The 25,212-nt window shown below is 38.3% G+C and overlaps 1 protein-coding gene across 4 annotated transcripts in view; it reads right to left on the bottom strand.

Annotated features, from left to right (window-relative positions):
• MICU1 (mitochondrial calcium uptake 1) overlaps positions 1 to 21,625 on the bottom strand; it is a 226,954-nt gene extending 205,329 nt beyond the window's left edge. For all 4 annotated transcript variants that reach the window (XM_005699177.3, XM_013975660.2, XM_013975661.2 and 1 more), the window contains exon 1: positions 21,486 to 21,625. The gene's annotated coding sequence lies outside the window, so the exon portion shown is untranslated. The remainder of the gene's footprint in view (positions 1 to 21,485) is intronic.

Genomic DNA, 25,212 nt, shown 5'->3' with positions numbered 1-25,212 from the left:
AACAGAATACTGAACAGTTTCATATTACACATTCTTTTCAAATACACAAAAATATTATAGAAATTAACCACATGAAAAACATCTGAGTTTTAAATTTAAAAGTCAAGTGACAGTGGAAGTGGAAAGTTACACATGAAGGATTGACCAAATGTTGATAAATAACGAAGCTGGGTAATGGATGCATAGGGGTTCTGTATATTAAGGCAATCAAAATATTGTATAGGTTTCAAAATTTTCGTAATAAAAAGTGTTTAAAACTTGATTATAGAAGTTCTGACTCCAATTAATATGAAGTGGGCACACTCATTCCTTCGTGTCTGTCTCACTGAACACAACTAAAAGCCCTGAAGGAGTATCTATCTGAGGACTCTGAAAACTAAATGCTAACAGGCAGAATGGAAAAGGAAATAGATCCTAAGGTAATGCTGAAATGGCAATGAGTTTCCCATTTTTTTCCTCTGGTCTCTCCATGCAAGAATTCCAACTTAGCCTGACACCAAACATGTGCACTTGATGCAGACAGAAAGGTCTCCAAGAGCCATTTATTTCTGGTTTGATGAGCAGGAAAAGTAACTTCTATGAGTAAGAAAGAGTGGGAGAAATTCCCTGGGTTTGCATATGTGTGTGTGTTTGCCTTTGTTTGTTTTCTCCCACCCAAGCAATAAAGCATTCCTACAGTAGTGCCGAGGAACCAGCAGTTGGTAAGTCATCTAATATCAGAAAAAAGGAAACAAATTTTCTAACCAAAGAAACAGTGCCCCAAGAGCTCTGGGGCATCTCTTCTACTTTTCTGTCCTCTGGTCATTAGACCCAGGAGGCTGATACAGTTGAATTATATGACAGGGTAAAGTGAAAGTGAAAGTGAAGTCGCTCAGTCGTGTCTGACTCTTTGCAACCCCATGGACTATAGCCCACCAGGCTCCTCCGTCCGTGGGGTTCTCCAGGCACTAATACTGGAGTGGGTTGCCATTTCCTTCTCCAGGGGATCTTCCCAACCCAGGGATCGAACCCAAGTCTTCCGCATTGCAAGTAGACGCTTTAACCTCTGAGCCACCAGGGAAAGGAAAATTCTAGGCTTGAATTAAAAGAAAAGCAGTCCTTGGGAGCAATTAAGCGTTGGGGATATCACAGAAAGGGGGAGCTCAATAAAGTGAAACCATAGGTTCCGTATGATCTCCTGAGCTTACCTCCAAGGTACACGTTGATTTTATCTTAAGCAGCACAGCAAAGGATCTATGAACTAAGGTATAAGGTAGACCTTATTCTATAAGGTAGAGTATAAATGGTTAGACTTCATCTATATAAAGTTCAAAATCAGACAAAACTAAGTGTTTAAGGATACACATAATCATGATTATCATCAAAATTCTGGAGGATAATTTATCTCCTGAAGAGATAAATTGTTTTAGCAACTAAGGTTCAAGACTGGCCTCTGTGTGGGGCACACAAGGGACAAATATGGATAGCACTGCAAAGGCTAAAAAAACTGATGTGACATTGCAGCTCCAACCCATAAAAGGTCAGGTGGAATGTGCAGCCTGAACCTAAGAGGCCAACTGCTCGCTAAAGGAAAAAACCCAACATTCTTTACAGGATTTAAATAAGATGTGCAGAGTCAAAATATGATATTCTAGGAGAATTCTATGCCCACAGACCTTCTCTAAAAAACTACATAAAGTTCTTTAAATAGAAAAACTATATAATATTGGAGAGAAACCTGAAAATTCAGGAGTGAAGGAAAAACAACAGAAATTGTCTTTCATTGTTCCTGAGAAGTAACTTTTACCTTTGTTCCTTCGTATGTAATATGTCATTTTCCCTCTGAGTTCTTGTTACTTGGTGCATATTAGCCTGGTAGCAACGGGTTTTCCGTTGTCCCAGGATAACTACAATTTTCAGCAGTTACCTTGTGCCACGGGATCTTGTGCATAGGGCTTTCTCAGTGACCCTGTCTCTTCTTCCTCAGATGTAGACTTCTCAAGATCTCAGCTTCTGACAGTTTCCTGCCCCTCTCCCAGCCGTTGAGATTTTTTTCTTTTTCTCTCCTCTAGACTCAATGGATTTTACCTATGTTCTGAGGTGAGATATAAAATAAGTCCAACAACATGAAGCTTTGCATGCTAAATCGCTTCAACTCTGTGCGACCCCATGGACTGTAGCCTGCCAGGTTCCTCTATCCATGGGATTCTCCAGGCAAGAATACTGGAGTTGGTTGCCACGCCCTTCTCCAGGGGATCTTCCTGGCCCAGGGACTGAACCTGTGTCTCCTCCATCTCCTGCATTGGCAGGGAGGTTCTTTACCACTAGCGTCACTTGGGAAGATGTGGAGCAATAGGAACTTTCACACCTGAAGTTGGAACTGTACATTGGTTTAATCACTTTAGAAAACTTTGACATTATCTTGATAAACAGAAAACATGAACACCTTTAACCCTGCAATTTTTTTTTGTTTTTTTTTGCTATGCTGAGTCTTTGTTGCGGTCTGTGGGCTCTCTTTAGTTGTAGCACTTTGAGCTTCTCTAGTTGCGGCACACAGTCATAGTCGCCCTGCGGCATGTGGGTTTTTAGTTCCCTGACCAGCACTTGAACCCATGTCCCCTGCACTGGAAGGCAGATTCTTAATCACTGGACCACCAGGGAAGTTCCTAACCCTGAAATTTTACTATAGAAAAGTTCAAACATATTCTGAGGTTCGAAGCAGAATGTTCACAGCAATCGTGTTTATGATAATCAAAACTAGCAACAACCCAAATGTTCATCAACAGTTAAAGGGATAATAAACATGTCCTAATTCCTAATGCAGATAAAAGAATAAACAGGGATTCATGTCATGGTCATTTATGTGTACCTTAATTTTTTATACACTTTTACTTCAAAATAAATCATTTTTTAAAAGGAATTACTAAATTAACTTTGGAAGATTTACATCCCCCTCAAAATGCTTTACAAGTAACACATGATAAGCCTCATAAATATAATGTTCATTGGAGAAGCATATCATAAAAGAATATAAATGGTTAGACTTCATCTATATAAAGTTCAAAACCAGACAAAACTAAGTGTTTAAGGATATACATAATCATGATTATCATCAAAATTCTGGAGGATAATTTATCTCCTGAAGAGATAAATTGTTTTTAGCAAATTATGTTCAGAGACTGAGACTGTTTTTGCCAATAACTTATTTAACCCAGGTTCACTGCAGGAATTACATGATAATATGTCACAAGCCAACAGCATACAGGATAGTCTCTTTATAAGTAAATAAAGAAATAACATACTCCAAATCAACGGTAGACTGCTTTGGATAGTTGATTCAAATGATTACACTATTTTTCCAGACAAAGAGGAGATGAAAAAATAAAAGTCCAAATTTAGCCGAGGGAAACCTTTTTAGGAGTTGGTTTTCAGAAGAGTCAGCTTAGCCAACCAACAGCTGCCAGTGCAAACTGAAATCCCTTGTTGCTAGAGCTGGATGTTAGTGGAAGGAAGGCACCAGTGTTGGCGGACAAGACGATCTCCTTCACAGGATGACTGCACAGTTTTCATCACTGCTGGCAAAGAGCAGCCTCGCTATAGCACGTCTTTGGAGAGCTATTTTAGATCAGTAAAGAGTAGCCTTGCCCAGATTGAACATTCTCAGTAAGTCCTCTCAAGTTCTTGGTATTTAGAATTTAAATGTTCATTACGACATAGTCACTCCTCCATATATTCACATCAACAAGCACTCAGCAGCACAAAAATTTTGATGCTATCATCTTGACACAGCCTCCCCAATGTAAACAAATACACCCTTAGATCAAAACAACTTCATTTAAGCTATAGACAAGTAAATGAAATCATAACAAGCCAACACACAACAGGCTGTGTGATCAAGGAAGGGCATATCGGGGACTTCTGGGGTGATGGAAATGTTCTTTTGGCCTGAGTGATGCTACCTACATGATTCACTTTTAAAAATTATTATTTAAAGTGTACATATCTGTTTCATGTACTTTTCTTAATATATGCTATATGCCATAGCTTTATATGAAATATACAATATAAAATTTTCTTAATGATACTCAACCATTCAAAAGCTAATATTAGACTGAGTTAATCTACTCATACAACAGAACAAACCTAAAAGGCCTATATAAACCTACAACCATAACCTCATTCACAATTTGCTAATCATTGAATTCATTCATTGCTAAGTCTGTTTTGCCCATGAAGTGTAACACGGGAATGTATAGCAAAAATAGTAGTTGACTAAATCTAACTTTAGAAAACACTTTTTGATTCCACAAAGTGTACATTTTTTAAGGAAAACATAAGTTTTCGATCAACAATATATACCATAGAAAAAAGAATATTTTATGGGTTTCCCAGTGGCTCAAACAGTATAAGAGCCCACAATCCAGGAGACCCAGGCTTCATCCCTGGGTTGGGAAGGTCCTCTGGAGAAGGGAATGGAAACCCACTCCAGCATTCTTGCCTGGAGAATTCCATGGACAGAGGAGCTTGATGGGCTACAGCTCACAGGGTTGCTGTGAACTGTAGAGTCAGATGGGGCTGAGCAACCAACACTTTCACTTCCACTATTAAATTAAAAGCTCTAAATCCTACTGTGATGTAGAAATGATATCTGAAGACAGAATGAAGGAATCAATATTTTAAAAGAATATCACCTTGCATTTTCAGAGAACTTTATATTTTAAAATGCTCCAATGAATACTCTCCCATTTGCATTATATTCAATTTCCAGAAATGGAAAATGGGGTACATGATTAAAATGTCATAATAATTCCATGTCAGAACTCAACTGTGAGTCCATGACGTTTTTCAGAATCTCATTCAACAGCAAAGGACTGGTCAGCAGTACAGGCCAATCTGTAAGAATAAAATATATTTCTGCCAAAGGAAGTCTCTTTCTACATAAATAACAATTTCAGTGGAATTTTTAAGCATTCACAGCAACAGACATCTTTATTGACACTCTTTTATAAGAATCTGTCTATATTTATGTTCTCTCTAGAAACAAACCTGTTATGCTGACAGTAATATTAGATATTTCACAGGCTGCTTTTCTTTTCTTTAACCTTTACTTCAATTTCTATTTACCCAGGTACTCCTTTTTTTTAAGACTTTCACTTATTTACTTGAAGATTTTTTTTTAAGACTTTCACTTATTTACTTGAAGATGTTGTTTTAAACTTTGGGATTTCATTAAAACAAAACTATTGCTGTTGTTCAGTCAGGTCCCACTCTTTGCGACCTTATGGACTGCAGCACGCCAGGCTTCCCTGTCCTTTACTATCTCCTTGAGTTTGCTCAAACTCATGTCCATTGAGTCAATGATACTATCCAACCACCTTATCCTCTCTCACCCTCTTCTCCTCCTGTCCTCAATCTTTCCCAGCATGATGAGTCTTAACCAATGAGTTGGTTCTTTGAATTAGGTGGCCAAAGTATTGGAGCTTCAGCTTCAGCATCAGTCCCTCCAATGAAAATTCAGGGATGATTACCTTTAGGACTGACTGGTTTGATCTCCTTGCTGTTCAAGGGATTCTCAGGTGTCTTCTCCAGTATTACAGTTTGAAAGCATCAATTCTATGGTACTCAGCTTTCTTTGGAGAAGGCAATGGCACCCCACTCCAGTACTCTTGCCTGGAAAATCCCATGGACGGAGGAGCCTGGTGGGCTGCAGCCCATGGGGTCGTGAAGAGTCTGACATGACTAAGCGACTTTCCTTTCACTTCTCACTTTCACGTATTGGAGAAGGAAATGGCAGCCCACCCCAGTGTTCTTGCTTGGAGAATCCCAGGGACGGGGGAGCCTGGTGGGCTGCCGTCTATGACCCGCACAGAGTCGGACACGACTGAAATGACTTAGCAGCAGCAGCAGCTTTCTTTGAGGTTCAAATCTCACATCTGTACATAACTACTGGAAAAACCATAGCCTTGACTATACCTTTGTCAGCAAAGTGATGATCCTGATTTTTAATATCCTGCTGTCTAGGTTTGTCATAGCTTTTTTCCCAAGGAGCAAGCATCTTTTAATTTCTTGGCTACAGTCACCGTCTGCAGTGATTTTGGACTTTCACTTATTTACTTGAAAATGTTGTTTTAAACTTAAGAATTTAATTAAAGCAAAATTAGAACATCACAAAGTTCTACTAAACATGTATATAAATTTGTATTATATATTTTGTTTTGTTCTGCTTTGTTGTAATAAACTGAGGCCCAGACAGTTGTGTCTAACTCAGGGTTATCTAGTTAGTTAATTAATTTTAGATACCAGACCTTACTAACTCAACCTCTTACTGGCCATTAATTTTGAAGTCAGTAAGACCTGTATTTCTGACTTTGGCAACTTTGTGCATAAAACAGGGATAGTAACACTTACTGCAAAGAACTTTAAGGAGAACTACATGAGAAAATGCTTATAAAATGCTGAGCACAATACCTAACATGCAGTGAGTGATGAAAAAATGTTTGTTTGGAAGGTAACAGAATGCTGCTGACAGTGATAATTAAAATAAAAACTCTATTTTGCAACATAAATTTCACTAAAATGTTACATAAACACATAACACCTAAATATATTCCCTTTAAAGAAAACATTTATGCAAAGTATCACTACGAACAAAGCTAGTGGAGGTGATGGAATTCCAGTTGAGCTGTTTCAAATCCTGAAAGATGCTGCTGTGAAAGTGCTGCACTCAATATGCCAGCAAATGTGGAAAACTCAGCAGTGGCCACAGGACTGGAAAAGGTCAGTTTTCATTCCAATTCCAAAGAAAGGCAATGCCAAAGAATGCTCAAACTACTGCACAACTGCACTCATCTCACATGCTAGTAAAGTAATGCTCAAAATTCTCCAAGCCAGGCTTCAGCAATATGTGAACCGTGAACTTCCAAATGTTCAAGCTGGTTTTAGAAAAGGCAGAGGAACCAGAGATCAAATTGCCAACATCTGCTGGATCATGGAAAAAGCAAGAGAGTTCCAGAAAAACATCTATTTCTGCTTTATTGACTATGCCAAAGTCTTTGACTGTGTAGATCACAATAAACTGTGGAAAATTCTGAAAGAGATGGGAATACCAGACCACCTGACCTGCCTCTTGAGAAATCTGTATGCAGGTCAGGAAGCAAGTTAGAACTGGACATGGAACAACAGACTGGTTCCAAATAGGAAAAGGAGTACGTCAAGGCTGTATACTGTCACCCTGCTTATTTAACTTATATGCAGAGTACATCGTGAGAAACACTGGACTGGAAGAAACACAAGCTGGAATCAAGATTGCTGGGAGAAATATCAATAACCTCAGATATGCAGATGACACCACCCTTATGGCAGAAAGTGAAGAGAACTAAAATGCCTCTTGATGAAAGTGAAAGAGGAGAGTGAAAAAGTTGGCTTAAAGCTCAACATTCAGAAAACAAAGATCATGGCATCCAGTGCCATCACTTCATGGGAAATAGATGGGGAAACAGTGGAAACAGTGTCAGACTTTATTTTTGGGGGGCTCCAAAATCACTGCAGATGGTGATTGCAGCCATGAAATTAAAAGACGCTTACTCCTTGGAAGAAAAGTTATGACCAACCTAGATAGCATATTCAAAAGCAGAGATATTACTTTGCCGACTAAGGTCCATCTAGTCAAGGCTATGGTTTTTCCTGTGGTCATGTATGGATGTGAGAGTTGGACTGTGAAGAAGGCTGAGCACCGAAGAATTGATGCTTTTGAACTATGGTGTTGGAGAAGACTCTTGAGAGTCCCTTGGACTGCAAGGAGGTCCAAGCAGTCCATTCTGAAGGAGATCAACCCTGGGATTTCTTTGGAAGGAATGATACTAAAGCTGAGAGTTGACTCATTGGAAAAGCCTCTGATGCTGGGAGGGATTGGGGACGGGAGGAGAAGGGGACGACCCAGGATGAGATGGCTGGATGGCATCACGGACTCGATGGACGTGAGTCTGAGTGAACTCCGGGAGTTGGTGATGGACAGGGAGGCCTGGCATGCTGCGATTCATGGGGTCGCAAAGAGTCGGACACGACTGAGCCACTGAACTGACCTGAAGACTCTGATCATAAATTTATCTATTATCTATTCTTGCTATCTAATCAAGGAAAAGGACACTTGTTTTCTTCTAGTCTAAAAACCATTTCAAATCCATGGAATCACTTCACCATTTCTAAGAAATCTTGTATTTTCAAAACTATCTATTACAACAAGAAAAAAAATGAACTCAATTAAAAAACGGACAAAGGATTTCAACAGATATATCTCCAAGAAGATATACAAATGGTCAACAAGCACATGAAAAGATGCTCAACACTATTAGTCATTAGGGAAATGGATATTACCAAAAAAAAAAGCAAACAAACAAAAAGCAGAAAATGACAAGTGTTGGAGAAAATATGAAGAAATTGGACCCTTGTACACATTTTTTTTTTTTCACATTTGGTACAAATGTAAAATAGTGTGCCACTATGGAAAGGTCAAATGTAGAATTACCATGTAATCTAACAGCTGCAACCCTAAGCTTATATCTAAAAGAATACATAGCAGCACTATTCACAATAGCCAAAAGGTGGCAAGAGCCCAAATGTCCATCAACAGAAAACCAAAGTATGTCGTGTACATATAATGGATTATTTGGCCTTAAACAGAAATGAAATTCTGATACATATTACAACACAGTAGTCAGATTCTATTTTTAGCTTTGGGTCCTTTGAATTCCCCTGTATCCCTTCTGGCAGCATGTCATGCAGCTATAAATAAACTTCATCAATGTACTTTATGGAGCTGCCTGCTTTGTTTTTGGTCTCAAAGTTTCTTCTTAGTCCAGAAGATACTATTCAGTATCTCTGCCTTCTAACATGGGTCAGCAGTAGGCTTCTAGTAATTAAGTTTGGGGGGATTCAATAGTTATATGTGGATTTTCAACTGTTTAGGGTTGGGTGGGTACTGGCGTCCCTAACCTCACACTGTTCAAGAGCCAATCATAATTACCAACCTACAAAGAGGGCACCAAAAAACGTATATACCCAGACTCATTCTCCACCCTCTGTCATTAGCCAAACCCTACTGGATACCAGAGCAAATGGAGCATAGTGTGTAGTCCATAAAGGTCAGCTTCCTGGAGCACAAAGTAGGATGAAGAAGGGTAAAGTAATAGTGGGGGCAAACAAAGACCATCTTGTACAACATAACCCACTACTTTACTGCACATGTCTATTTTACTATACAAAAGGAAGAATCAAAATAAATGTATTTTTCAGTATAAATAAGTTCCTGTTGCCATAAAAAGTAGGGCAATCAATGGGTTAAAAAGACAAAGGCTTTTGTTATTTAAAAACAAAAGGAAACTCACACATTTTGACAAAAAGATTCAGTACACAGGCTGCCACAATCAAGAGCATTCAGTACACAGTCTGCCACAATACCCTTGCAAACACTGAGATGAAATATGAAGAAAGAAAAAAAGATCAATATAACAAAATATTAAGCACTAAAAGAGACATCAGAAATTTTCAAATTTTCAGTATGAGAGGACAAGCCAGAGAGGATGATACTTCAAGCAAGTTCATCAAGATGACAAAAATACTTAGTAGCAAAGTTGGAAACAAACCAGTCCTGTAACTCCTTGTCTCATTCTCTTCCCACCATAGACTATAGAAATAAAGCTGGAAATGCTTCATATTCGGGAAACTGACTAGTAAACAAGTTAAATAATCACCACCCAGATGCACAGGTTAGAATGTTTCTTACAGTAGAACCCTATGTTTCCCACAGTAACAATATTCTGCCCTCTATCCTCTTAACCAAAAAATTACACTTCATGAATCCTAACACACATAGTACACACAGAACCTAGAAGCTGAACAGAGACCTTAATCTGAGCTTAAAGAAAATATGCAGTTAGGAAAGAAATTATCGGTGAATTAACAGCCATTTTCCTATAAAGCATGAAATTAAAACCTCTGGGTTAATCCAGAGGAGTCATCCAATGCTTTGACAGTTGAATTGCTCCTTCAAAATCTGGGGTATACATGAAGAATGCATATTCCATTGGTCTGGATGAACACAAAAATCACTTCTTAAGATGCACACTAATTGCATACTTAGGAAAATAACAAAATAAGAATGCAGTATCTCGAAGACAAAGCCCATAAAATCAATTATAAAGAAAAACTAATTTAAAAAAAGGAGAGAGAAAATAAAAGTATTAAGGATTAAAGTAAATTACTTATAAAAGTAAAAGCAAATTTAAAGTGGCTTCTTTTCCAGAAAATAAAAATGTAACATCAAACCTTTGCAGCTCATTTAAAAACTTTCAAACACTCAAGAATACTATTATGAACATCATACCTAAACTGAACAATTAACATTTCATCTATTTTCTTCATCTATCTATCTATCTATGTCTATCAAGTTAATTTTTAAACTCAGTACCATTGTCATACTTGCTGCTGCTAAGTCGCTTCAGTCGTGTCCGACTCTGTGCAATCCAACCAGGCTCCCCCGTCCCTGGGATTCTCCAGGCAAGAACACTGGAGTGGGTTGCCATTTCCTTCTCCAATCCATCAAAGTGAGAAGTGAAAGGGAAGTCGCTCAGTCATGCCAGACTCTTCACGACCCCATGGACTGCAGCCCACCAGGCTCCTCCGTCCATGGGATTTTCCAGGCAAGAATACTGGAGTGGGGCGCCACTGCCTTCTCCAATTGTCATACTTTCTCAACAGCAATTTCCTAATATCTTCCAATACTATTAATAGTACATATTCAAACTTTCATAAAACATATAGCTGGTTTTTTCAAACAAGGATCCACACAAAAATGATGTATCTTTGGTATTTTCTGAAGTCTCTCTAAAATAGTTTCTTCACACATGACCTTTTTCTCCCCTCACAACCCTAATCTTATTAGCTATACATAACATAAAATTTGGAGAAGGCAATGGCACCCCACTCTAGCACTCTTGCCTGGGAAATCCCACGGATGGAGGAGCCTGGTGGGCTGCAGTCCATGGGGTCGCTAAGTCGGACACGACTGAGTGACTTCACTTTCACTTTTCACTTTCATGCATTGGAGAAGGAAATGGCAACCCACTCCAGTATTTTTGCCTGGAGAATCCCAGGGACAGGGGAGCCTGGTGGGCTGACATCTATGGGGTCACACAGAGTCGGACACAACTGAAGTGACTTAGTAACAACATAAAATTTATCCACATCCAGTAGAGTGTCCTTTATGTATTATCCTTGTGCACTACTAATGGGAATGTAAGATGGTGCAGCCACTATAAAAAATAGTACAGCAATTCTTCAAAAATTAAACAGAATACTATATGATTCAGCAATCACACTCTGGTGTATATATCCAAAATAACTGAAAACAGGGACTTGAATAAGTCTTTGTACATCCCTGCTCATAGCAGCATTTTTCACAACAGCCAAAAGGCAGAAACAACCCAAGTGCTCATGAACATGAATAGGTAAACAAAATGTGGTGTATAAGTACAATGGAATATTCAGTTCAGTTCAGTTCAGTCGCTCAGTCGTGTCCAACTCTTTGCAACCCCACGAATCGCAGCACGCCAGGCCTCCCTGTCCATCACCAACTCCCGGAGTTCACTCAGACTCACGGCCATCGAGTCCGTGATACCATCCAGCCATCTCATCCTGGGTCGTCCCCTTCTCCTCCTGCCCCTAGTCCCTCCCAACATCAGAGTCTTTTCCAATGAGTCAACTCTTCGCATGAGGTGGCCAAAGTACTGGAGCTTCAGCTTTAGCATCATTCCTTCCAAAGAAATCCCAGGGCTGATCTCCTTCAGAATGGACTGGTTGGATCTCCTTGCAGTCCAAGGAACTCTCAAGAGTCTTCTCCAACACCACAGTTCAAACGCATCAATTCTTCGGTGCTCAGCCTTCTTCACAGTCCAACTCTCACATCCATACATGACTACAGGAAAAACCATAGCCTTGACTAGACAGACCTTTGTTGGCAAAGTAATGTCTCTGCTTTTGAATATGCTATCTAGGTTGGTCATAACTTTTCTTCCAAGGAGTAAGCGTCTTTTAATTTCATGGCTGCAATCACCATCTGCAGTGATTTTGGAGCCCAAAAAAGTAAAGTCTGACACTGTTTCCACTGTTGCCCCATCTATTTCCCAAGAAGTGATGGCACTGGATGCCATGATCTTCGTTTTCTGAATGTTGAGCTTTCAGCCAACTTTTTCACTCTCCTCTTTCACTTTCATCAAGAGGCTTTTTAGCTTCTCTTCACTTTCTGCCATAAGGGTGGTGTCATCTGCATATCTGAGGTTATTGATATTTCTCCTGGCAATCTTGATTCCAGTTTGTGCTTCTTCCAGCCCAACCTTTCTCATGATGTACTCTGCATAAAAGTTAAATAAGCAGGGTGACAATATACAGCCTTGATGTACTCCTTTTCTTATTTGGAACCAGTCTGTTGTTTCATGTCAGGTTCTAACTGTTGCTTCCTGACCTGCATAACCTTTAAGTCTTACATTAAGTGAAACACATCAATCACAAAAAGGCAAATACTGTATGATTCCACATACATGATGAACCTACAGCAGAAACAGAAAATAATAAGCTGAGGCCAGAGATTAGTGGGGAGAAGGAAGTAAAGCTATTTTTTAATGAGTATAAAAGTTTTCTGTTTGAGAAGAAGAAAAAAGTTCCAGAAAAGAATGGTGGTGTTAATTGTACAACAGTGCAGATACACTTTATCCCTCTCAACTGTATACTTTTAAATGTCTTTAAATGGTAAATTTTTAAAAACAGTGGTAAAATAGACATAAAATTTACCATTTTAAGGTTATATTAAATATATTCATCACATTATGCAATCATAGCACAATCCTAATTTTTTTAACAAGACACCTGAATTGTATTTCTCAAACTCTGGATTTATATAATGGCTGCCTTGTAGCATGGTTTAAATATTTCTCTACTCCTTTTATTTCCTGTAAACTAGAAGTTACACCTAAAAGTTTGATCAGAGTAAAATTAAGTACTTTTAGCAAGAACTCTTCATAGATAATTTTGTATATTCATAAGCCTTGGCTTAAGTTTTCTTCTTCCAGGTCTAACCTGCCATTAAAGTCAAGTCTGTCTTTCATCTCAGCCACTGTAGTTTCCACCTATAGCTTTGCTTCTGTTGTTGTTCAGTTGCTAAGTCGTGTCTGACTGTGACCCCATGGCCTGAAGCATGCCAGGTTCCTCTACCCTCCATTATCTCTTGGAGTTTGCTCAAATTCACATCCATTAAGTTGGTGATGTTATCTGTATCTTCCATGTTCCTAATTAACACATTCAATCTTTCTGCTATTTTTTTAAGCATATGGAATACAGTTATAAAAAACTGTTTTACCCCCCTTTCCACTAATTCTATCACCCATGTCACTTCTGTTTCAGTTTTTTTCTTTTTCATTATGAGTCATATTTTCCTGCTCCTTTGCATGTCTAGTAATTTCTGATTGGATGCCAGACACTGTGAATTTTACATTTTTGGGTGCTAGATATTTTTGTATTCCTGAACCTATTCTTGAGCTTGGTTCTGGGACACGAATAAATTACTTGGAAAGAGTTTGACTGTTTCAAGTCTTGCTTTTAAATTTTTTAGGCTAGGCCAGAGCAGTATTTAGTTTAAAGCTAGCTTAAAGCTACTGAGGCAAAACTGTTCAGAGTACACAAGTCCCCGTTTACTTGCAGTTTGGCTCTTTGTGGTTTCAGTTACCCATGGTCAACACTGATCCAAGAATATTAAATGCAAAATTCCAGAAATAAACAATTCAAAAGTTTTAAATTGTGTGCTCTTCTGAGTAGCCTGATTAAAAATCTCACTGTCATGTTCCATGCCCCATTCACTGTCCTGCCAGCTCCCCATGTGAATTATCCTTTTGATTGCCTTATTTGATCCTCAATAACTCTGAGGTTTCTCTGATCCCAAAGCCATTGCTCTTAACCATCATGCTTCCTTACCATTTCAGGAATTATTAGGATAGGAAGTCAAATGATATCAACCTTAAGTTGAAAATCAAATTATGAAACTACTTAATTCAAAAGCTATCATAAATTAAAGGCCTGAGAAAATCAGTAATGCTGCTTTATTTGAAACAGATTACAACAGAATCTACTTAATCATTTTTAAAAACACAATTTTCAAATCTAAATGAAAGTTTTATTTGAAGAAGAACATGATTGAAATGAAAATGAACTATCATCTGAAACTAGAAAATGTAGATTTAAGTGTATTTATAGTATTCACAACAGTTCTGTCAAATAGAATATGTCAGGATGAAAGAAATGTTTCATATCTGCACTGTTCAATACAGTAGCCACTAGTTATTTTGGCTACTAAGCATATGAAACATCTCTAGTAAGACTAATAAACTGATTTTTAATTTTAATTATCATAAAATTTAATTATAAGTCATCTGTTTGTCTCCACCACTAGACTGTGAGCTCCTTAATGAGTGGAATAGGTTTTATTTCTCTCTTTCTAGTGCTTAGGCACATATTAGGAAGAGAAAATAACTGATGTGTGGCAGAACGTGTGGACAGAATTTTCTAGGAATGTCCAAGTAAATTCTCTAAATGCATCAGTCTGATAAAGGTTACAGAGTGCAGACTTAATCTATTAAATTATACCCTACTTCTACTCTGATTTTTAAAGCAGATAAAATATCATAATTACTCATTTATTCACCAAACGTGTTCTGAGCTTGTATATAAGACAGGTACTCTGTTGAGTGTTCAGGAGATGATGGCAAATAAGCCTTGTTTATGGCATCAAGAATCACTCATTCTCTAGGAAAATACATGCAACTGCTCCACAAAATAAGGAGAGTATTTTTTAAAAAATAAATATTATGGGAACCACTAAGGCAAATAACCACCTTAGAGTGGAGGCAAATACACAAATTGAAGAACAACTCATTAATCTAATCTGAAGAGGAATAATAACTCAGACAGTTGGAAGATGGTAGGATGGTGAAGAGGCATTCTAAGTACAACAAACAGCCCAAGTAAAGACATAATGACACAAAAAGGCACAGATCATATGGGAACAAAAACTAGTTCACTATGACTAGAACATAGGAGAAGGGACAGGAAGAAAAGGTAGAGAGATCAAGTTATATTACAGCTAGATTCTAATGCCCTTCATGTGCCATGTTACAGAATGCTCACTTAATCCTACTAGGATAGTGGACAAATTTCACATGTTTAGTTTTTAAAAAGGTAAACTTTAGCTTGCTGGTTTAAATCCAATAACTCCAATGAACAAACTTTAAAACGAAAAATCTGAACTGTAAGTAGAGCTTATAAATAGACATCAATAACTGTCTGACTCTGAACAAGCAAGATTATTAAGATAAGCATTTTAAGTTTTAAACAACCAATTTAAAACTTAAAATCATTTTGAAGGAAAATGCAAACCTTACTTGTATGCCTCACATGAATGATAAGGATTTATCTCTTAAAGATTTCCATGAGTTTCCTTTTTCTCATACTCAGTATCCTTATCTTAAATTTATTATTGTTGGCGAGGAATCTTTACAATTTGCAAAAAACAAAACTGATTACTCTGTTAGTTTAGGGGGGAAAAATTAATCCAGTTCTAGCTGATTATTTTCTCATTAATAGGGCCAACACCTCTCCGCCCAATACAGCAGTATTTAAACTCCCAACCCCAGATCACTAATGATATTTGATGTCGATCACTTATCACAATTGTTCAGTTCCACAGTTGCCTCTTCCGGTTTTTCAAGTAACATTCTAAATTGCTATCTCTTCCACCTGCAGGTATCCAGTATATCATGTTCTCAAAGTATTACTTTTTTGCAGGAGTATTATCCCGAACTTTTCCTTTAAAATAAAAACAAATCCATTTTTATCATTTGAACCTATTATTTAAAGTAACCATAAATTCTGCTCTGAACTTCCAAAGGTGCTCAACGCCTAGCTCCCCTTCTATAGTGAAGGAACAAGCTATCTTCCTCTTAATGACCTTTACTGAGCTCAGAGTTTGTGTAAAATTTACTCAATACATTCCCCCATCCTGACACTTACACTTGAAGTAAGCAATTTTTATTTTTGTGTGTTTTTTTAAGTATAGTTGATTTGCAATGTTGGGTTAGGTTCAAGTGTACAGCAAAGTGATTCAGCTATACATAAATATATTTTTTAAGATTCTTTCCCACTATAGGTTATTATAAGATACTGAATACAGGTCCTTGATATTTATCTATTTTATATTTTAGTATGTATCTGTTAATCCCAAACTCCTAATTTATCTTCCCCCACCACCTCACTATCCCCTTTGGTAACTCTAAGTTTGTTATCTATGTCTATGAGTCTATTTCTGTTTGTAAATAAGTTCATCTGTATCATTTTTTTTAGATTTCATATACAAATGCTATCATATGATACTTGTCTTTCCCTGCCCTACTTCACTTAATACAATAAACTCTAGGCCCATCCATGTTGCTGCAAATGGCATTATTTCATTCTTTTTTAGAATGGCTTAGAAATATTCCACAATACACACACATCCCACATCTTCCTATCCATTCATCTATCATCATCTATCAGTGAACATTTAGGTTGCTTCCACGTCTTGGCTATTATAAACAGTACTGCTATGAACACTGGGGTGCATGCATCTTTTTGAATCGAGAGTTTTCTCCGGACGTGCATTCAGGAGTGGGACTGCTGAATCATATGGTAGTTCTACTTTGTTATTTGAGGAAACTCCATGTTGTTCTCTTCAGTGGCTGTTATCAATTTACATCCCCAACGATAGTGTGGGAGGGTTCCCTTTTCTCCACACCCTCTCTAGCATTTATTATTTGTAGATTTTTTATTTTTTGGCCATGCCCTACAGTTTGCAGGATCTTAGTTCCCCAACCAGGGATTGAACTTGGGCCCATAACAGTAAAAGGGCTGAGTCCTAATCACTGGACCACCAGGTAATTCCCTAAACTTTTTAATGATGGCCATTCTGACCGGTGTGAGGTGATACCTCATTGTAGTTTTGATTTGCATTTCTCTAATAGTTTGTGACATTGAGCATTTTTTCATGTGCCTGTTGGCCATCTGTGCATCTTCTTCAGAGAAATGTCTATTTAAGTATGCTTATTTTTCAACTGGGTTGTTTTTGGATTTTTTTGATATGAAGCTGCGTAAGCCTAAGCAATCTTTACAAATTGGGCAGTCTGCTAATAATTGTGTAGCTTAAACGAAGTTTTCTAGTTTATTGCTATATATGCAACATGGAATTTAAAACCCACTAAAATCTAGACTAACTGAATGAAGAACTTCATTAATTCCTCCAACATCTATATAAACTCTCTGGGCTAAACAGTCTCCAGTTGGGAAAATAAATTCTTTGTAGACATTATTTTTTGTTATTGTCACTGTTAACAATCACATTTAGGGACTTCCCTGGTGGTTCAGCAGCCTAGACTCTGTGATCCCGATGCAGGGGGCCTGGGTTTGGTCCCTGATCAGGGAACTGGTTCCCACATTCTGCAACTAAAATTCCATGTGCCACAGCTAAAAAAGGTCCCGTGGGCCACAGCTGAGACCTGGCGCAGCCAAATAAATAAATAATTTAAAAACAACACAACAATCACATTTATGAGAATCTGCTAAATCCCAGGCACTTGGCATATATTAATTAATCCTCAAAAAATCCCTATGATATATTACTATTTTCATTTGCAAATAAACTCAAATTCTGAGAGATTAAGTAACTTGCTCAACATCAAGAAGGGAGGGAGTTGAGTTTTAGAACAGAGACCTGCCTGCCTCAGCTAAAGCCTGTGCCACCAGTGTTAGCAAGTAAAGCTCAAATGACCACTGAATTGAGCTACTAACATCTTCTAAATGAAAACAAGAAAGTGGAGTAAACAAGATGTTGCATCAATTATATTTTCTCTTAAAATATAATGAATCATCAGAATAATCCATAAAGATACGAAACAAGACACTAATGTTAACTATAGTTTTAAAGCTGACACTCAGTAACAGCAATTAGTGACAATTATTATTTAATTTTTAAACAATGCTCAAAATTAAATAGTTTCTGTATAGAGTTTTGAACATGAAGTAATTAAAGAATCAAGTATGTAATCATATTTACTACATACACTTAAATATTTAAAACATTTATTTACTATTTATACACTGCAGTTTATATAATCAAGCTCACACACAACAAAAAATACTTACCAATATTCAATTTTAACAAATTGGCCAAATATACAATATATTTAAAGTTGGAAAATCTGAGTACTCCAGAGCATGGGTACTTCTACATGTAATAACAATACAAATAGGTGCACTCAAAGAGTTCAAATTTCAAGTTCTATAAATTAATAGTAGACATTTTAAAAAGGAAAAATCAACATGCAAACTGTAAAAAATAATTTATATCGGGAAAGGAAAGCAGTTAATTTTTTTAAATACATGTAAAATTATTTTTGGAGACGGCAATGGCACCCTACTCCAGTACTCTTGCCTAGAAAATCCCATGGACGGAGGAGCCTGGTGGGCTGCTGTCTATGGGGTCGCACAGAGTTGGACACAACTGAGCGACTTCACTTTCACTTTTCACTTTCATGCATTGGAGAAGGAAATGGCAACCCACTCCAGTGTTCTTGCCTGGAGACTCCCAGGGATGGGAGAGCCTGGTGGGCTGCCGTCTATGGGGTCGCACAGAGTCGGACACGACTGAAGCAACTCAGCAGCAGCAAAATTATTCTAGTGAACATCTGCTATTACTACCCGCCCAGCAATCTTTCTCCCTTCTCCAGGAAATGACGCTTCAATTTTCCTTTGGGAACTATATGTCACCTACCCTTAATTCATGTGCTTTTGAACTGTATCTCCCTCCATCCTACTCCACAGTGGGAAGAAGATCCAATTCTGACCACCCACGGCATTCCATCTGTCTGGTCACAGAGATTGTCTCTAGGATGGGCAATGACCTAAGTAAGGCCACAGAGTAGTTTGCTATTGTAACAGAATTCTATTATAATAGAATCAGAAAAAGGGAAGTTTTCTCTCTTCTGGAGTTTCTGAGGTTGTAGGATGTAAGCCCAGTGCTATCAATGCCATCTTTCTCAGGGAGTCTGACCCCAAACTCAACTTTTCCACACTGATGCCCAACCCAAAGCAAGAGGAAGTAGTGGTTACCTGCTGGCATGGGAAAAGATAAATTAGGATTTCAAGTTTCAGTGTTATATTTCTTATTATGTTTCTATTTTTCAAAAATAAACATATATTACTTTTATAATAGGAAATATAAAATATTTAAAAATACTACCCCTGTACTTTCTTCTCAATTATTCTGAGATAGCAATATTTAATGTCTTAAAAAGCATTAGTAATTTTCTCAGAATTTACTTAAGTGAGTAAAAATCTACTTAAAAAGAATCAACTTTTTCCCTTAGCATAAAATCAAGCAGTTTTCCTTTCTGGTGGGGGGGGAAAAGTTGTGAGTAAACTTTTTTAAAAGTTAGTTCTCTTTTAAAGGAAATATTTTAAAAAATTATACTCAAGGGACTTCCAGTGGTTAAGACTCCATGCTTCCAATGTAAGGGGCGCGGGTTCCATCCCTGGCTGGGGACCTAAGATCCCATGTACCACACAATGTGGCCAAACAAAAAACTCCACTCCATGTGGAAAAAAACTGGTAAACATTTAGCAAGTGTTGCAGTCATTGTAAAAATTGGTCAAGAGGGAAAAAGTGGCCAAATTAGGTGTAGTAACTTTGTCAATTACTCAGTCCTATATTTCTGAATAATATAAAATCTGAAGGTTCAATTAAGTCTTTCAGTTATTATTTTACATAATACTCCATTACAGGATAAATTACATACCATTGTTAAACACAGGAAAGTCACTCTCAAGAGTCACCTCTTGGGAATGCAAAGTCTATGCAACATAGTAAATGTTCTCTATTATAAACGAAGATAGCAAAACACTCTTTTGTTCTCTTGCTCATATTAGTTTCTGTCATTTTCCTTTTCTCCCCAGGTACACAACCAATCCCTGAATCTTTCCTTTTTGTTAGCATTACTTTGTGTCATAACCTTCAGTAAGGTCACTGAGGGCTTCCTATGTGGTTCAGTGGTAAAGAATCCACCAGCAATCCAGGAGACACAGGTTAGATACCTGGGTCTGGAAGATCCCCTGGAGAAGGAAATGGCAACTCCCTCCAGTAATCTTGCCTGGAAAATCCTATGGACATAAGAGCCTGGTGAGCTACAGTCCATTGGGTCTCAAAGAGTCCCACACTGAGCTACTAAAAGGACACTGAGAGCAGCTGGAAGCCACAGCCACGTTTTCACAAACAAGGGAGTGAGTTCTAAAAAGGTTTTAGGATGAGACAATATTTAAGCAGCTCAATACCTTAGGCAACGCCAAGAGGATAATGGGACAGTCAACCTGGACAACACCTAAGTCTCAAGATGCTGACATTTTATTAATTTGTCATATCATTTAATGAAACCTAAACTCTCCAACAAACTGTTTCATTCCTTTCTCCTGCTAGATAGATCACATTCACCTGTGACTCAAAGGAATATTTTACCATAAACAAAGGTATACCTGAGAAACTGCCTCCAAATTCACAGACATATCTACTTATAAAACAGAAAGTAAATATGTCTTTCCAAGTATCACAAAGAGAATAAAGTATTTTACTCTAGTCCTAACTATAAACTGGTTATTCTACATATACTTGCAAATATCTACAATACTTTTTAGGCATCTGAAAGAGAAGATAAAGAAACCATAATACTACACAGGGAGGAACTCATAAAATACGGTTTAAGCTCTTCTTCCAACATTTTTACACTGAGTCAATAACGCCCGGCTCATTCTCAAAACATCGTATTGTGGGCCAGGATAGGATAGTGAGAAGGAAACTTGAGAATGGGTAAGACACTGGGAAAGATAAAAACTGAACGGTTCAGGAAACCTGCACTTTGTTTTGTCCTTTCAGGTCCCCCATTTATTTTTCCACTTTTGTCATTTCAGTGATTAAAACTTCCCCTCATGAGAGACCTAACTATAAACTCCCCACCCACTTCCAACCACATCCCCAGATGCTAAGGATGGTCCCTGGTCGCCTGAGGGAGGAGGGACGTCGGCGCTCAACTGAATCCTGCCGCTGGGAACTCGGAAGTAGAAGTTCTCCCGGGACAGGCAGAAGGGACTCGGTGAAGTGAAGGAAAGCTGAGGAAGCGAAGCAGGCAGGACTGAGGACTGGTCTCAAGCCCCAGTCTGGACACATCAGGGAGAGACAGCTGTCCCGCTAGACCAGAGAAGTCGCCTGACCCTAGAGCAGACAAACGGCTGGCCCCAGAGGTCTGGTCTCTAAAGCTGTTTCGCATCCCCCTTCGTTTCGTCTTCCCTAAAAGGCTGTCTCCTCAAACCTTCACTGTCCCAGGACTCACCCGTCCACGCCTGAGCTGCAGTTGCTTCTCCGTCAAAAGCCGCCCACCTCTGAAAATCATAGAGACGAAGAAACAGCCAAGACAAGCCTCCACTTCCACCACCCACCCTCACGTGACTCTCCTAGTCGCTGGGCCTTTCGGGATCGTGGTGAAATACGTGTGGGAGGAGCACGGAGGAAAAGGGGTGGGGAGAGGCCCGGAAGCAACCCGCCCCGCCCGGACCCCGCCCCGGCCTCGGCCCCGCCCCGGCCTCGGCTCCGCCCGCTTCAGTATTTAGGAGCGAAGGTAAGCTGTCACCGAGACGCTCTCTGGTTTTTTCTCTGCGCATTCTACCTTTATCGCCCTCACTCACCGACACACAAGGCATATAGGAATCTGTTAAAAAAGAGATGTATTGTGCTTGTTGCCACCTCGTTGATACCTTTTTGTTGTTGGCTAAGCAAAAGGAGTCAGTGAAAAGAGAATTGGACCACAGTGAGTTGGAAATTATTTTCGAGCTGCATTTAGATTTAGGCATCTGATAAAATTTGCCTATTTCCTGATTTTGAAGTGTTTTTTCAACTTAAGAAACCTCACCGCTTATTTTAGTGTTGTTTTTTTTTAAAGTGTTCTCTTTGCAAACTAATGTTATTGAAGAGTTTCGTCACTAATCTACTAATAGCATGTTTTTCTCTGATGTTCCTATCAGAACTGAGATGGAGAGGGGTCCCCTCTTCTGCTGTGGAAACAGAATGACAGTATTTTGATGATGATGTGAGAGAAGTTTTAAAGAAAAGTTTCTTCAAAAATTTCCTTAAAGCTATAGAAAAAGCTACCACAAATAGAACTATTAATATCATTGGATTCTGTGAAGTAAGTAGAACAACTATTTTCTGCATTTCTTCTCAGAGGACTGTCCCTCCGCTCTACCCTAAGAACGACACATTATTATGTTCACGGCACTGCGCTCGCACTTTACAAGCAACCCAATGTTTGTTTACAACCATCCTGCAGATGAAAACTTTTTATTCAGTTGCAGGCTAAGACCCCGAGGTAATGAGCAAATGCTAGAGCTGACACAGACCTAATCTAAAGATCACCAAGGACGTCTTAAGCAGTTTTCTTCAATCTGCTGTCCTCTGGATCCGTTTGCCTCAGGAGTTAGGAATCTTGGCTGATTTGCTTCTTAGCTATCAAAATGTGCCTATTTCTTTCTATTTAGAGCCTGTAATCTGTTAAATGAAACATCTAAAGACATCCTTCCCCGTTTACTAGCAGGCACTTAGCATGGTATCCTTCTCAGGTAGCCCATCCATTCACGCTGATTATGGGCATTTCAAGTTGTGTCATAGGTTAGTATCAAAAAACACTGTGGGGGCTCATGGAATCTTAACTGGTAGCTCGGTCAAGTGTTTCTCAGAATAAGAAAAAGAAAGTTATCAATACATAAATTTTGGACAAAGATCAGTTATTAAGAATTGGTAAAATTCAAACCTGGTTTTAGTCAAAATTTGTCTAAGGACTTCCGTGGCCTCCAGTGGTTAAGACTCACAGCTTCCAGTCTTCCTGCAGGAGTGAGGGTTGATCCCTAGTGGGGGCCATGTGCCATATGGCCCAGCCAGATTAAAAAAAAAAAAGTCTAAATTTGTCTATATAAAACTAAATGACCTGTTCAGGTAATTATTAAATGTCATGTAAAAACATAACTCACAGATCTTAAACTTTTTAGTTTCAGGACCCCTTTACACTCTTAAAAATTATTGAGAACTCCAACAACTTTTATATGTTACAACTATCAATACTTGTCATGTTTTAGAAATTAAAACTTGAAAATTTTAATTTTTTAGTCATTGAAAAGAGCACATTGTATGTTGCCATAAATAGATATTTTAGAATAATAACTATATATTTTTCATGCATCATGGTTTTACTTTTCTGTTGATTTTTTAATGTGAGGTTTGTAGAAATAAGATGATTCTCGTTCTTTTCTTCTTTAATCTGTTTCCATGAGTGTGTCTGTGCACACTTAGTCAATCAGTCATGTCTGACTCTTTGCAACCCCATGGGCTGTAGCCTGCCGGACTCCTCTGTCCATGGGGATTCTCCAGACAAGAATACTGGAGTGGGTTGCCATGCCCTCTTCCAGGGGATCTTCCCAACCCAGGAATTGCACCCGAGTCTCCTGCACTGCAGGTGGATTTTTTACCAGCTGAGCTACCAGCAAAGCCTAATCTGTTTCCATATCAGTCATCAAATAGCCACTGGAAAGCTCCACTGTACTCTCAGAGAATGAAAGTGATAAAGGCAAATTACAGCTTATTGTTATTAGGAAAAAAGTCTTGCCCTAACAGATCACCAGAAAGGACTCAGGAAACCCCCAGGAGTCCATGAACCATACTTTGAGAAGTCTGTTTTAAACCATACAAATGTCAGCTACTTTAACAAAAACTATCATCAAGCAGAACATTTAGGGGAAAGAGGGACAATACAGAAGAGACAATACAGACAATTTACAAACTAGACCAGCCTTGTAAATGTGAGTACTCTTTCTCCATTTTCAGGAGCATAGATTAAGTTATTAAAATTCAGGGTCATAACTGAACACAACTGTATTTTGCATTAGAAACCGGTACACCAATCCAATATTGTCTTTCTACCTGCCTGCTATCCAAGGTGGTTCCTGTCACATGATATATAATACCACTAAAGTAGGTTTATATTCCCTGCACAAATTAAGACTCAAATAAAGTTTGAAGTTAAAATTCTTTTCGTAAACATATATTGAATGTCTACAACATGCAAGGTTCCTAATAGGTGCTGGGCTTATAAAATTTTATAAGCACAGTTCCTGCCCTTAGACAACTTATGTATATATAATAAGACTTAAACCCTGGTAAAAATGTATTTTTGCCACATTCAGTGGTTCCCAAATGAGTTTGATGATCAACTGTCTCAGAATTATCTGGGGAAATTTTAAAAATACATATTCCTGGCTTAAGAGATATGATGTTAAAGTGAATCAGGATGGTGCTCAACAATTTGGATTTTTTTTAAGTGACCCAAGTGTTTCCATATAATAATGGGTCTGGAAATGAATACAAAGTACATGCAACAAAAAATGAACTAGGTCTTTGTCCCTAGTACTGTGCTCAGTCGTTTTCGACTCTTTTGCAACCCTCTGGACTGTAGCCTGCCAGGCTCCTCTGTCCACAGGATTTTCCAGGCAAGAATACTGGAGCGGGTTGCCAGGCCCTCCTCCAGGGGATCTTCTCTATCCAAGGATGGAACCTGTGTTTCTTATGTCTCCTGCCTTGGCAGGTGGATTCTTTACCACTGGATTCTAGCCACCTGGAAAGCTTGTTGCCAGTAGTGTGACACGTAAAATATGATCTCTTTATTTCATCTTCAATATTTCAAAAGTGTATTATTGTTTGAAGACCTTGTTATCAAGAGACAGAGTAAATATTTAATTTCATTCAGTTAAAATAGAAATTGACATACTTATTTCAAACATTGTATAGTTCATCTGCCTTTATCACATAAAAATAATGTGAGACATTACCATAGCAGTTTGCATCACATGACACCACTGTAAGAAGCAAAACATCTTTTGCAACAAGAATGTGATGACAAAATGTTGTTTTATAGAGCTTTGATTAAATTCCTTTAAAATGAATTCAATGAAATGCCCCATGTTCCATTACGCTTATCTTTAGGATTCCACAGATGATAGTATTTCAAAACTTAT

Source organism: Capra hircus, chromosome 28, assembly GCF_001704415.2.
Source record: "Capra hircus breed San Clemente chromosome 28, ASM170441v1, whole genome shotgun sequence".
Lineage (NCBI taxonomy): Eukaryota > Metazoa > Chordata > Mammalia > Artiodactyla > Bovidae > Capra > Capra hircus.
Note: the sequence above shows the minus strand (reverse complement) of the source record. Positions and strands in the feature narration are given on the sequence as shown.